Raw genomic sequence first — 15,526 nt, forward strand, 5'->3', positions numbered from 1 at the left:
ATACTAAAACAAGACTGCTTTATGCTATTTGTGTACTGTTTCTATATTCTTCTATTAATGCAATTTCAACTTAAGACATTACCATTCAAGCTGCTTTTCATTAACTTTAACCTTAACTGCCCTTACCTTGCCATACTGGCTGATTACATGCTTCAATTTCACAAGTTCACAAGGGTTTTTTGAAGCATGTTAGAAAATAGAAGTGTGCATTACTGAAAATACACGGTAACGTTTGGGTTTGCTTTTCAGCATTTACAGCTACATAAAAAGAAAGATCTCAAAGTCATAAAGAAAATCAACCCTTCAAATCTGTTACTTACTAATTACATTAAACAAAATATAACTAAAATCCACAAATCCAATAAATTGCATGTGTAGCAGCCACACTAGATTTGGACTGAGCAATGTGAAAGAAGCACAAATTTTAGAATCTGATTTAATTAGACATTCTAAAACCAGCATATTTTCTTCTTTGAAAGATGACTAAAGATCCAGTCACACCAACTAAAAATAGACTCTTAGATCTAAAGTTGCTAAAAACACGCCAAACTTTCCCAAAATCATTCATGAGAAGTAGTGATACAACACTAATTATTTTTCTTTATGCAAATTCTTAAGCCTTCTGTTCTACCATCTTCATCTTCTTAAGTACTGAGCTATGGAAACTGTAATACACGTCAAGGACTGCACTATGTCAGAAAATGAAGTCTCTCTCTTTCAATATATGTACTATTTAATAAATGCTGAACGAAATGTAAAGACCTCTATAAATACAGATAGCTTCATTACTTTTCACATGAAGATACGTTTATGCAATAGTAACAGAGTAGCATCTTTGTAGGCCACCTGAAAATTCTAGCATAGCTTAAGCATATTTCCATATAAGAAAGGAAAACTAGTTATCTCAGACAGAAAAACAAATATACACTGATGAGATTTTTGTAGACAGACATAAAAAACAAAAAAATTAAATTAAATTAAAAAATCAATTACTTCTCATAAGAACTGAAAACTGTGTTGCATTCATCTTCCTAACAATTAGGTCTAAAATCAAACCACTCCAAAAAAAGAAAAATGAGAGTGGTTTGCACAATACTGACTGAATTGGCTGCATTTTTTTTTCCACCCAGCAAGTTAAAAATAAGTATTGATGCACCACAACCATTATGCTTTGATTCATTTTTTCCTTTGTGGCAATTCTCTCTGTATAGATTTCCATCAATATATTTTATATTCTTTCCGTCTATAGTAATAGGGAGCATAAAATGGTTGGAAAAATACTGAGTGAGTCCCCAGACACATTAAGCAACTTATTAGCTATTTAGATTGTTGTTTGATTGTTGAATTGCTGAAGGAAAAAAAAAAAAAACCAACAAAACCATAAGATTTCAAATGCTATTTAACAAATATGCTAAACAGTAACAAAGTAGGAAGTGCTGGGACTTATTCTTTTAAATCATATTACCCAAGAAATTATGTCTTCATTCTTAATACAAACTATCAATTAATTAGACAAGCAAAACTTCTAAAGAAAACAGGCAGAATGAATACACTGGATTTTAATGTACATATTGCTAACAACGCTCTAACTTAATTTTCTGGAATATGAAAAGCTTTTTCATACTTCAGAATATGAAAAGAATATTTTTTCCAGCTTTAGGAAAGTCTCAGATTGTTTGTAACAAGTCTGCTACAAGCAGCTACCTAGTATGCAGATTAATTAAAGGAAGACACGGAGAAACACGAGCATTTACAGTCCTCTCTCATCTGTAATATTCATGCTTTGTTTGATGCATCTGGCATGTAGCATATGGCTCCTGCTTGTCCTCACAGTGTGATGTTGGGTTAACACTGGGGGTTGAGGGATAAGGAGGAGGAAACTACTCTGACCCCACCTGGAGAGATGACACAATCAAGAATAACAGACAAGGAGGGGAAAAAAGTCAGGATGAGAGATTCAGTAAGATTACAAGGTTTCTTCAGTTCATTACACGGACATCCTGATACCTCAGTTCTGCTTTCAATTTGGAGTAAAAGTTCCCAAGGGAAGAGAAAAAGTGAAGTAAAAAAGATGTAATTAACAACAAAATAGTGAAAGAAGACAAAAGAGAGATGGAAATCTGCTTGATCAATATAAGCATGTTATTTTATCCACCATGTCCAACACAAACATAGTAGAAGGCATAAAAAACACGCAAGTACAGAAAACTGCAATTAGCAGGAAGAAATCTTAACAAACAAGCTGAAGGAAAATAAATTAAAAAATGAACAGGCACTGAAGAATCTGGAACACAAAACCTATTTCAAAATAGCATGCAAAGTTAAGTAGCAAAATCTCGAAGTTATTCATTTATGTCCATGAAAATTAAACTGCAAATCTCAAAAAATACTAATTCCGGAATATGATCCATTTCCAAAATAATAATAATAATAATAATAAAATAAAAAAGCAAAAACAAAAAAACACACCCACCCAACACCTTCTGATAAAGAAAGCCTTGTATTAACCACAAGTTTATAAAGCATACTGCAATAATTTCTTCATTTCATTTTAGTCATTTTACACACAGTACAAATTCAACTTGCCGCAAGGAGAAGCCTCATCTTCAACATTCCCTGCCTTCAAAGGAAAAATAAAAAGAAGGCTGTCAAAGCTAAAGATTATTGATCTAAAAGTTCAAAGGCAGTAAGTTCTCAAAGCTGAATCTTGTTTCATGATTCTCATGCACTGAAATCATGGAATCGAGCCAGGACAACCTGATTTCAGTCTCCAGCTCTAGCACACAAGAATCAATTTTTCAGCTAATGCAGGGGCGGCCATGTTTCATCTCACACTAAACATGAAGCTTAAGCAAGGCAAGTTTGCCATGTTTAGATCGTAGTTAAAAATACCTGGTAACCTTCACAACCTCTGTTAGAAGTGAGATTAAATTTAATGTTTGCAAAATAATAAGTTAGACAAATATGGCAATACAGTGTCATATTCGACCTATTGCACAGTCTTACATTTTGGGGGCTGGGGGAAGTATTTCTTTATTCTCTTTCATGATGTTTTGCTCACATCATCACACAGTCAGTCCTTCAGAAAAAAAGAAAAATCCTCAGAGGAAATGCTCACACTCACAGAAAAGACAAGCTAGCCCTCTTCTAGCATGCATGTCTTCCACTTCATAGTTAGCAAAGCTCAAGATTTCTCAGTAACAGTTGTAATAGTTCAAGCATTCCTTACAACACCAGGAAGACAAAAGGCACCAAGGATAGATGGTACCAAGAATTTTTTTCTAAGGAGTTTGGCAACAAATAGCGAATGTTCTCTTTCCACATAGGTCTCCATTACTTTTACTATGCCATGGTCCATGCAGGGGAATTAATCTGTAAGAAAACGACAGGAAGACCGGAAAAGTCTTCCCTGGATAAGCTGGTTTTAGATATTATAATTCTTTGGAAAATAATTAACTCAGGATTACAGAAAACAGCGTCCTACTAATTGTTGTATTTCATAGAACCTTTTACTTTCCTTGAAGCAACTCAAGTAGTTTTCCAGGAAAACATACCCAGCATAATTATGAACCATCCAAAAAAAACATAACTTTCTACAGAAAATGCTGCTTCTGATTAGACCTCATTGGATCATTCTTCTGATTTAACACATGATAAACTTCCATCACCATATACCACATCCACTGTAATAACACGCTGCCTTGTATTTTCATTCTCTTTGTGCACTGCACTGGTTCAGCAAGCTGATGTCCTCCTTCCCCCAAGCCCCAGCAGCATATTCATCCTCCATCAGATCAACTGGTCAGTGTACCTGCTTGTAGCTGCCACATATCAGTCACAAAAGAAATGATGCAAACATGCAGATGACAAGGAATCCTCTGCTTCTGGAACAACTGAACTGTGCGTAATATCACCCTCATTTTTAAAAAGAATTATCTTCATAAGTTGTCAGACATAACTGGACTCTTGGTTTAATTGACATTTTCCTAATTCTCATGTTTTGCTATGAAACCTTTTCAGATACGGACATCAAAGGAAAAAAAGAAATATGATTGCTCTTATTGTTGTTTTTATGAACAGGTTTTTTATTTTTTACAGTTTGACTGGCTGAACTTAAATAGTGTGAATAGTTCTAAAATAAACATTCATGGTAATAGAAACTACTGTTGATTTCATCGGAAGAAGTACAGCATTTGAATAAAGAACTACAACTTGAACCTTCTGTATACTACAGAAGTTTAACTAAATGATATCTAAACGGATTTATATTTCGCAGGTTTTCAAAATTATAGGAATTTGAACAATATGTTTTTTCACTTATTTGGTGATAAGTATTAAATGAAAATTCATACAAAGTAGTATTAAAGAACAAAAAAAAAAAACAAACAACTGATCACCTGAATACTTAAACTCATCCCGAGTGATTTCGCTGATCTGTTAATCTCTTATGAGCCCTTCATTGAATGGAGCATTATTTCCACAGAACTGTAGGGACTGAAAGGAACCTCTGGAAATCGTAAAGTCCAACCCCCCACTAAACTAAGTTCCATACAGTAGATTGCACAGGAAGGTGTCCACATGGGTTTTGAATGTCTCCAAGAAAGGAGACTTCTCAACTTCTCCGGTTAACCCATTCCAGTGCTCTGTGAACCTCAAACTAAAGACTTCCCTCACATTCAAATGGAACTTGCTCTATTTCAGTTCTCACTGGTTGCTCCTTTCTGGTTTGCACTGGGCAACAACCACTTGAAACCCATCACTTAGGTACCTGTTTATAATGATAATATTCCCTTCTCAGTTTTCCTTCTATTCTCCTGTCCCAAGTCCCAGCCTTTCCTCAAATGAGAGATGTTTCAGGTCCCTAATCATCTCAGTTGCCCTCCTCTGGAGTCTTTCTAGAAGTTCCCTACCTTTCTTGAACTGAAGAGAGCCCAGAACTGAGCCTCCTCCAGCACCTCACCACCCTCTCAAGGTTTTTACTCTTTCTCTCCCATCATTTAGTTTAAAACCATTCAAGTCTTGTCTTATCATTATTTACAGGCAAAAAAGTTTATTTCCTTTTAAGTAACCAGTAGTTCACAATGAGGGCTTTTAGAGTGTTGTCTTCTCCAAGAAAAACGAATCTAACTCCCTCATCTTCTTTGATAATTTTCATGGACCTGCTCTGAACCTGCTCCAACAGCTCTGTATCCCTCCTGCATGAGGGACCCCAAGCCTGGACACAGCACTCCAGATGGGGCCTCACAATGTAGAGGAAAACAATCCCCTGCTGACCACTCCTCTTCTGACACAGCCCAGGATATAGTTGGCCTTCTGGGTTGCAAGCACGCATTGCTGGCTCACATCCATCTTTTTGTCCATCAGGACCTGTAAGTCCCTCTGAAGGAGTGAAATGGAGAAAGTCCTTTCCTTCTTGTTGAAGTCAGACCTCCTCACAGTCCTGAAGACCACAGAGAGCTCATTTTAAATGCCCTCGCTTCATTTTTAATACATCTGAAATGTATTTTATTCACAATAAATCACCTTGTAATCCTTCTGCTTTGTCCAACCATCATACAAGTAAAATTCTCTTGTCAAGGAAGATCAACGCTTTTCACTGAAAGACGACATCTTAACTAAATGCTAATTTCATATTCTGAAAAGAAATGAACAAGTTGGATGGCACTAATTACTTGCTTAAAAGGGAAAGCACATGAGAACCTTCATCTTTCATTTTAGTATCAAGATCATTATCAGTAGCACAGAGCAGTAATGATAAAGGTTCATTGAAGTGCCCTTTATCTTCCTTTTTTGTGGAGAAAAAAAGAATTTACTAAGGGGAAAATCTTTCAAGAATTTGGATTAACCTCCAAGGATAAATCAAAGGAGAGATCATTAAAAACATTTAAGTTAAACTACATATTATGTGCGAACAATGAATTAAATTCATTGCACATTCCTTCACCAGAAAGAACTTCAAATCCTGCTTCCCTGTGCATCTAGTCAAACAAGAATAAAAGCAACATTTTTCAGTCACAAAGTGCAGGAGTTAGTTCATGTAGCTATTTAGACTGTTTTGAACTGGCTGGTTCTAGCAAAGCACAAAGCAAGAGGAAGTACAAGCAATTGGATATGTGGCGGTAGGCAACAGGTGACATACCATGCTGGCCCAGGCAGCATCTCCAGCAGGTACTCCCTGCCCCTCACCATGGGATGCCCTTCTCCCTTCGCCTAACCCTGTTAGGCTGCTGAGTTGAACTGACCCACAACACCAAGAGATGAACACAAGCACTGGAAGAAGATGAAGGAAACAAGAAAGCAAGCGTGTGCCGCTAGGAGAGAAAAGCATCAATTATTGCTAGTGACATCCTCCCATTCTGGCACCACCATACATACAGCCAGGTTATTTACATGTGTCCTATGTGCCTGGGAACACCCCCTCACAGCCTGGACACTGCACATCCCTATGCACAACCCAGGCAAATCCACCTGTACAAGCATCTTTTAGCAGGGAGACACTTTAGATGGAGACAATGGAGGGAACCACCTTTAAAGAAGTAAAGTGAGGCAGTAACTACCATTTAGTTCTTAGCCTAGCATCTCCTAGTAGAATATTTAAGAGAAATATAAGAAATAGGGTTGTAGATATACCACACCCCATCCCCACTTCCCCCTCACTCCACTATTCCCCAGAAAACAAAAACAAAAAACAAAACAATTTTGCCTTCTGCTGTAGTAGGATACTCTCCACTCTGAGCTAATAGATCACCATCTAAGATAGACTGGACCTGTTGGAGCACATGAGATGTAGATAAACTGAGACTCTGAGCATTTTAGCTCCATGAAAGTAACACAAGTAACTCTCATTCATTAATATATAAAAAGTTTGTGAGTGTAATACAAAACTAATCTTGCAGTGTTTCCTTGTTCCAAAAGGAACAGACACTCCTTAAATAAATGATAATAGGGAGAGAGGAAAAAGCAAATAATTGTACCTAATTCAATTCAGCAGTAGTTAACAACTGGATCATTTAAGTTCACAAAAAGCAGGTAACCGAATTTTCTACTATTACAGTTCCATTTCTATAAGACGAACCTTTTTCTAGTTGAATTTTTGCTACCACAAAATACAAAAATGCTAATAGTAATGTAATCAAATGCAACGAAGCTGTCTAGTTTTTCAGCAGAACATTCAGAGGAATTTTTAAAAAGTAAAAATAAAAGTTAAAAACAAGCACCAGGCTTTCTGTAAACTGTCCATAGAGACAGAATATACAGGACAAAGATGAATAACCAAGAAGTCCAAATTTCCTTTCTAAAGCTCACCGCTAAATATGGGAAAATAACAGGAAAAGGCAGAAAAGCAGAAAGAGAAGTGAAGAATTAAGAAAAATATGCAGAAAGTAAAACCAATGTAAGAAACAAATGCTGAGAGCATGCAAGGCTTTGTTGCATGGAAAAAGTCAACATCTATTTTTTTCAAGCAAAGAACAAGTCAGATGAAATAATTATCTCCTGTTAAAGCCCAATCAAATTTAACAGAGCCAATTAATACACAGAAAAGGTCAAAGCTTCCACAGAAAAATAAGTTTTTGTAATGGCTATCCCTTGTTAAGAATGATCTCTGAAACCGCTCTTGATGTTTCAACAGTAACAATGGAAAACACTAGTTTGTTAAAAAACGAAGTCTCCTGAAAATTATTCAAACACTAAAAACAGTAAACACAGCCTGTTTTTGAAGAATTCAACATTGGAATTTAGAGAAATGTAACAGCCTACAAAATTCTAGGCATATATAAATATGCACTGAGATTTCATAAAATAATATCCTGACTTCAGTGCAGGCAAGTTAAACACGAACAGTAGTGTAAGAAAGAAAAGCCCTTACAAATACCATATGATAGCACGGAAAACTAAACAAATGTCAAGCAGTGAAGCAGTTACAATTGGGGGAGAGCAAGGAAACACATGCAAAAAAAAAAAAAAAAAAAAAAAAAAAAAGAACAAGCCCATGCCCCAAGTCTGGGCAAATTTCAGGCACAAATCCAACTGACAGCCAGCTTGACGACTTAATGGGTAATGTTGATAAAAGGTTCTCTCAATAACATTTATGTTGTCTTTGTATGAAATGTTCATAGGAGGAAAAGGAAATTAACTGCTATTTGTCTTGAGGGAGAATACAAATGGTGGTAAAGTTTGATACTAGTTTTACTGTATTTGCTTCCTCAAATCAAAAGAAAACAGACCAGAGCTTAAGCAGGGGAAATAAATCATCAAGGACATGCTCCCTCCCTCATACTGGTCTGTGAGGAGAGATTTGAGGATATGTATGGAAAGAACTTCAGACTCACTCAGGCTTGTTCGCTTCCACAATAGAGTGAGTCAGAGTGCTGCACTCCCACCTGGCAAATGCTATTCAGCTACAGAAGGATTTGGAAAGGTGATGCAGAAAAATTTACACTGCATACTGTTTTTTTGAAACATGTTGTTCTTTGGCTCAATTGCTAAATAAATGGAATGGCTACCAAATAAATAAATAAAAAAGGAAATAGGTGTAGGAGAACTGGATTAAAATGATGAAATTAAACCTCCATAGGACTGGGAAAGAAAGATTTCTTTACTGCACAACTCTGCTCAATGACGTTCCAGAGTAATTTATGTTATCTCTCTTTGTTTGTATATATATATGTATATATATATATACACATACATACAAGTTTATAATACCAATAAAAAAAAATGAAACAAAGTTCTAAGAAGCTCCACTGCACATCAGTTCCTCAGGGCTGGGCTTTAGCATGTGTGCTGTAAGCATCTCATCTCAGAAGACTATTCTAGTTATTAAATTGATCCCCTCTAATTAAAAAACTACAAAGAGTTCTTCAGCTTTAAAGAGAAGATTCAGTTCCTTGCCTCGTCATTTATTGTCATTCTTAGCGGACCTTATATTAGTGTCATGAGGAATTTTCCCTTGCCTGCCCCCACTCAACACCTCACTGGCAAAAGGAGCAGTTTGGTAGGTAAACACAAAGTTTAACTTCATTCTTTTAATTAAGACTACCTGACAATCTGTGTATGCATTACATATAGTTTGTCTTTTTCTTCAGAACACAATCTCTCTTCCGTCCTATTTCCCAAGTAACTATTTTGATGCTCAGGGAGTAGAAATTAAAACAGGTGGGTTTTATCAGTGACTTGTCTTGTCAAAACACCGTCTTTTATTAAGCACCACAATTGATTTAGCCCAGAACTCCATTCTGATGCTTGCTAACTAATAGATCTATGGAAGAAGAAAGTGATCCATGAAGACCTTGCTATCCCAGAAGGTATCAGAGTAACTACTGGCATCATGGCTTGATAAACAATGGCAAAAGGTAAATATCACAGGAAGCAAGCCTTTCAAAACCTCTCAAATTTAACGATAGTTCAGACTTTGAAGAAAAGTATGACTATCTCCCTACTCTCATTCTAGTTACAGAGAAACATAATTTTATGAAAAGGAATTAAGAATAGCCTAAACAACACTACCACTTATGTCCTACATTACATGATACATATCTTCATTTGTCTCATTCCCATCCCCCTGATGAGCTCACTCTTCCTACTGACCAGTTCAGTTATCACTGTCATTAATCAAAATCAGATTCAATGTAGCCAGTTGTAAACCTACATGTCTAGCAACTTCTACCAATCTTATTTTTCTTCAAAATTGTGAAAAACCTGAAAAATAACATTTCTTTTAAACAGAGGTGAGAAATAAAAAAGCTAACTAGCAAACATTTTTCTTTAACATGTCTTGTACTCTATACAACATAAAAAAAAATTTAAAAAAAATTTGTTTTCCTGCATGATGTTCTCCTGTGGTGAGAATTTTCAGTTATACAAGAAAAATAAGCAAATAAATTAAATTCTATATGGAGTTTTCTAAAATTCACAATTAAAAAATACATACATATATAATAAAGAAATATATATTGAGCTATTTTTAAGCTACTATTCCCTACAACTACTTCTGAAGTGCTAAGCAAAACATTATGTAGATTTAAGTATAAAAATTATTTCTATTTTCACTTTTATTTGGAAGTAAATAATTTAAGCTGAATTCCCAAAACTGAATCCCAAAAGACTTCTCAAGTATCATACTTGAAGGCATTCAGATTGAAATACTTCTGTTTTGCTTTCCATTCTCTAAGATGGAAGTTTTTAGGTCAGCATTAAAAACTGTTTACACAAACATTTCATTGTCCTGCTTTAAGTACTTCTTAGCTACTTATAAAAAAAAACAAAACACAAAAAACATATATACTTCGTTACATACTTTGATATCAAGTACGACCTCTATCTTTTTTTAACCAAAAAATTTGCTCAGTATGTGACAGAAGCAGATCCTCCACCAGCAGGAAGGTCACTACTTAGATGGCTTGTTGGGAATTGTTAATGATTACAGTGCTACTACTATTTCAAGGAAGGAAGCACTTTTGTCCAATGGGTTACATTAATTGACAGTTATTAATTTATTGCCAGGCAGGTTATTTCACTGACTAAAAATAAATAAGTAAGTAAATAGGTGTGAAATAAGGTTAGCGAGTAACCCCCAAAAATGTTTCTAAAAATCTGATTTTTAGAAAAACCAGTCCACACAAACTGGGCAGCCTGAATAGTGGCAATGGACAGAACAGACGCATTTTAGCATCATACATTCATTACACTTACCAGACTATGATGTTCACATGGAGTGATATGGACTGGAAAAGAGCACAGAACACTGAAAAACCAACACCGTGTGCCTTGCTTCCCTGTACTCACCACTTCAAACAAGATTTGTAATTTCCAAGGTTACAAATTTACCACATCTGCCCGACTTGGACTGCCTTCCGGCACTTCAAGCTTGAAATCAAGGCACTGCAAAATCTATTGCAACAAGATGCAGAGTAGCTTCCAATTCAAGTCTGGAAGTTAGGTGACAAAATAATGAAAACAAACAGCAAGCCTGAGACTTCAAGATCAGCATGGGCTTCTTCAGCTGAAATCCTCAGGACACCTTCAATGTTAGAAATAGGAAAGCAGAACTCCAACATTTCTTTCCTGGTTCAAAACAAACTCTACGTATTCTTTCCCAAAAGGTCCTTTCCAACTCAAAACATTCTGTTATTGTGGAAAAATGCTGCAGGATTACAAAGCAGAAACATGTGCCAGAGATACTACAGAACATATGGTCCATGAGCCTCACAAATGGATAGAAATGTGAAATTGGAAATAGGAACACAGGAAACCTGAAGACACTTCATGGTCTAAATTGCACTTTGTACCCAGAGATTAGGGCATGGTAGACTGCTTGTGAACGAAAAAAACAAGGAGTGCTGAATTTAGATATAAACATCTTTCTGAAAATTAGGCTTAAAAACTCAATGCCAATTTTCTCTACACAAAACTAGATTACTGTGGCAGCTACTCATGCCAGTCCATTGAGTACTTGCAATTTCCTTTAGTAAAACATTTTTACAATCATCCTCTTATGGCTGTTTAATGGTTTACATAGAGTCCCATTGTTCACGAGGAATACAGAATTATCACAGAGTGCTGTTTCTGTGCAGCAAGTGAATGCCATTTCCAACTAAAGCTTTCAAGAGGGAAATCTGTGTTTTGTACCAGCAAAGACTTCACATCTACCACTTACATAAAATTAATCACAGCACTTTATCAGAACTTCATAAATCACGCTAAGGGTATTTTATTCACATAATACTTGAAAGCAGAGGTGACTAACACCAAGCAAATGGCTGGCATTTCTTAACAAAAAAAAAAAAGAAAAAAGAAAAATCCCATGGCAGATTTTTTGCACTTGTGTAGCAGAAGTTTAGGCAATCATTACATATGTTGTTTACAAGAATATCATATAAAGAAAGTATTAAGATAACATCAACAAGGTGAAACTAGTTGATCAAAACATTTAAAAGACTGAGAGGGAAATGGCCATGACCTTGTAAAGTTCCTTTTACCTCCCCCCAGCCTTACAATTTCTCCTTCTCACGTCTTTCTCTAAGCCTGGAGGCTATCAGTCAACAGAATTAGCTATTTATATACATATATGTATGGGTATATAAAAAATAGAGCTGCATAGAGATGAGGAAACGCAGAGAGATACTGTGGAACCAGGAGGGTTGAGATACTGTGGAACCAGGAGGGCAATAAGGAAATTTGTTACATTCTTCGTTCAGTTGTTACCTGGTGCAATTGACAGAGATTTTTCAGTTTTCCAACACATAACAACTGGATGTCTCATCTTGCCTAATGAATAACCTATACTGTACTTTCATACAGTATTCTCTTTAAACCTATACTGCATTCTGCAACCACTGCATGTCACTACTAAACAAAAAGGCAAAAGATTTTACTAAGGCCTTGGTACTGGAATTGCCTGTTTAAAAAATGTTAAATAAAAGCAAACAACAACAAGGAAAAAAAATCCCAAACTCAGATCACAGATATATTAGGTATCCAAACCTGAGCTAAAATACCTTTGAAGCTGTATCTGTTTGATGTTTGAGGAAAATGAAGGGAGGTTAATAATAATAATAATAATAATTATAATTATAAAAAAAAAAAAAAGAAAAAAGATGGAGATCAACTTTTTGCGTGGTCTGATAATGACAGGACAATGTGGAAATGCTTTGAACTAGAAGAGGGGATAGGGGATAGTCAAGTTAGAAATAAATTCTTTACTCAGACAGTGGTGAGGCCCTGGCACAGCACCTGTGGGTGCCCCATCCCCAAAGGCACTCAAAGGCAGGTTGGACCAGGCCCTGGGCAACCTGATCCGGAGGATGACATCCCTGTCCATGGCTGCAGGTTGGAACTGTGAGGTCTTACACAGACCTTCCAAGACAACCACTCTGTAATTTCAAGAAAACAGAACGTAAACATGAGCTGGGTCAATGCTTTGCTCAGAGTAAGGCAATGCATGCAACTTTCTTGCCACAGCTGGGGGCATAGTACACTGAGAACTATCAGTTCCAAAACCATCTTCCTTTCCAACACAGCAGAAACAATCACTTCTAACACTAAGTGATGTTACTTCTCCAGTGAGGGCAGCAACACGAAAGAAAACTCCTAAAAGAACAACATTTGCCTTTAAGTTCAGACCTGAAGAATTCCTTACAGAATTCACCAGAAATATCGCATGAAATTAAAGTTACCTATTGAAATGTAACTACACTACTCTCCATTTCCACAGTTCTGTGCCCTCAGTAGACCCAATAAAGCCTATCTAGAAGTTTAACTGCCAGCCTAGGTTTGCATCCATTCGTTGCCACTTCCTCAGAGCAAGCTACCTGAGAAAATATGGTGATGGCCACTTCTTTGGAGCTCCACCATAATATGCACATAAGCTCATCATCAGGTGAACTGTGGTAGGCAGCAAAACATCTGAGCTGCACAGGTGAGGGAGATAGGATTACACTCAGATTAAAGCTTTACTTACCAGTGCTGTAACTGTACAAAATACACCAATAGAATCACACAGGGCGTGATATGGCTGTTTTCATCCCACAGCCTCTTCTCCCATGTAACTAATGATAGGATGAAAGGAAATGGCTTCAAGTTGCCCCGGGGAAGATTCCAATTGGACATTAGGAAATAATAATTCTCCAGAAGAGTGGTAAGACACTGGAATGGGCTGCCCAGGAAGGTGGTGGAGTCAGAGACCCCAAAAGTGTTGAAGAAATGTTTAGATGTTGTGCTGAGGGACATGGTTTGGTGGAGAAATATTGGTAACAGGTGGATGGTTGAACTAGATGATCTTAGAAGCCTTTTCCAATCTTGGCAATTCTATGATTCTGCAACTGCTAGAAGGAAAGCCCTCTTTTTCCTTACCACACACAAGCCACATGAAAGAACTTTCCAAAAACATACTGCTAGCATCTGTGTAATCTCCCATTTGTTTCCAAATTGTTTTGAGCAGATTTTAATCCTGCTCAAAAAAAAAAACCAAAAAAAAAACAAAAAAAACCTGACCTAAACATTTTTAAAGGGCAAGACAAAAAACACCTGGCCTACAGTCATCCTTCAGTAAAAACAGGTACCATTGTTTCCAGTATTGTTTCTTGCTTTCCTTGTTTGAATTTTCTTTTTTCTTAAATCATCAGACAAGAGTCTCATTATTTACCAGTTTCAGGCTCTGCTTTGGTTTAAGAGAATCATCAGACTCGGTATTAAGTTGCAAAGAGAAATACTTTCATATTATTCAGTAGGCTATACAGAGAGGCTTGATATAATTTTATGATCATTGTAGTGCTTCTGGAAAAAGTTTCCTTGTTAGTGCTAATTCAGGCTATACCAAACATTCAACGAATACAAGCCAATATTGTTCTGTTTTACCCTGATATTGGCAGTGTTGAGTAGAAAATCTGACAGCTTTCTGGAGGGCTTCAACAGCTAATGCTGACAAGATGTAGACAGCTGGTTTACACTGCAGTACCTTTGTGCCTCCTCAGCATGCAATTCCAGAATGTTAAGCATTAGCTACAAGTACCTTCCTGAGATGCTGCTCTGAAAACACGAGTGCATATTAGGATTGCTGTTATGTGAAATTTTTGTTTGTTTCAAAGACAACTGGTCACAAAAAGTCACAGCATCATACAGATCAGTGCTCAATATCTCTAATTACAGTTTTGTCAATCTTAAAGCTGTACAAACTAAAATACAGAAGTAGATATGAATGTTGATTCCTTTTTTGGACAGCATTTTTGTCTTCTGTTTGTAGTAAGAAAATGAGTTATAAAATATATACCTGTCGGTTATTCACAAAACAAATCTTGTTCTGCAAATAATAAGATCACTTTTAAAAAGTAATCAAAAATTTGTGGTTGTATTGTTGCTCAAAACAACCTCAACACTACTTTCAAAACTAAACAGGTATACCTGGAATCAAATCTAAGAACCAGAAATCACTTATTTTTTCCATAATCATAATGAATGAAACACTGATTTATGTATGGTGCTTACAAGATAATAGTGATTTTTAAAAAGTCTTTGTGTAACAGTAAGCTGAATTCACTGAAAAGATTTGTTTAGCTTTCAGGAAGTTTGTTTTAAACTTACTGAAGTTCCTTCCTGCTTTCTGCAGGTCTCCTGGACTGGCAGAGAAACACAGGTAAACTTCACAATAGTACAGAATGAAACAAAACATAGATATTATTATCTAAATAATGAAATATACCCGTGAGCAGAATCAATGAGCTCAAATTAAAACAGTGCAAAAACCAATTCAATTTTCAAGAAGTCATCTAACTTTTATAACAGAGTGGAGGTGTTTTCTCAGCTGAATGCTATTATTTTAAATTCAGCTCATTTTGAAAGCTGTATTATTCAAGTAGCAGAAACTGCTTTAATTTCCACAGCAGAGACAAGCCTGTGATAATGACGAACAAAACAAACTTCGAGCTGAAGAAAATCAAAATGCCTCAAAAGACAGATCATGCTTTCCAGCCCAGACAGTCTACTCCTGCCTCTAAGCCATGAACTCAATGGCATTGCAGCTCAACCATCT

The 15,526-nt window shown here is 36.3% G+C and overlaps 1 protein-coding gene across 4 annotated transcripts in view; it reads right to left on the reverse strand.

The window, feature by feature from the left end:
* Window positions 1-15,526, reverse strand: part of PAM (peptidylglycine alpha-amidating monooxygenase) — a 112,504-nt gene that overhangs the window by 62,514 nt on the left and 34,464 nt on the right. The window lies entirely within an intron of this gene.

Source organism: Coturnix japonica, chromosome Z (assembly GCF_001577835.2).
Source record: "Coturnix japonica isolate 7356 chromosome Z, Coturnix japonica 2.1, whole genome shotgun sequence".
In the NCBI taxonomy this organism is placed as follows: Eukaryota; Metazoa; Chordata; class Aves; order Galliformes; family Phasianidae; genus Coturnix; species Coturnix japonica.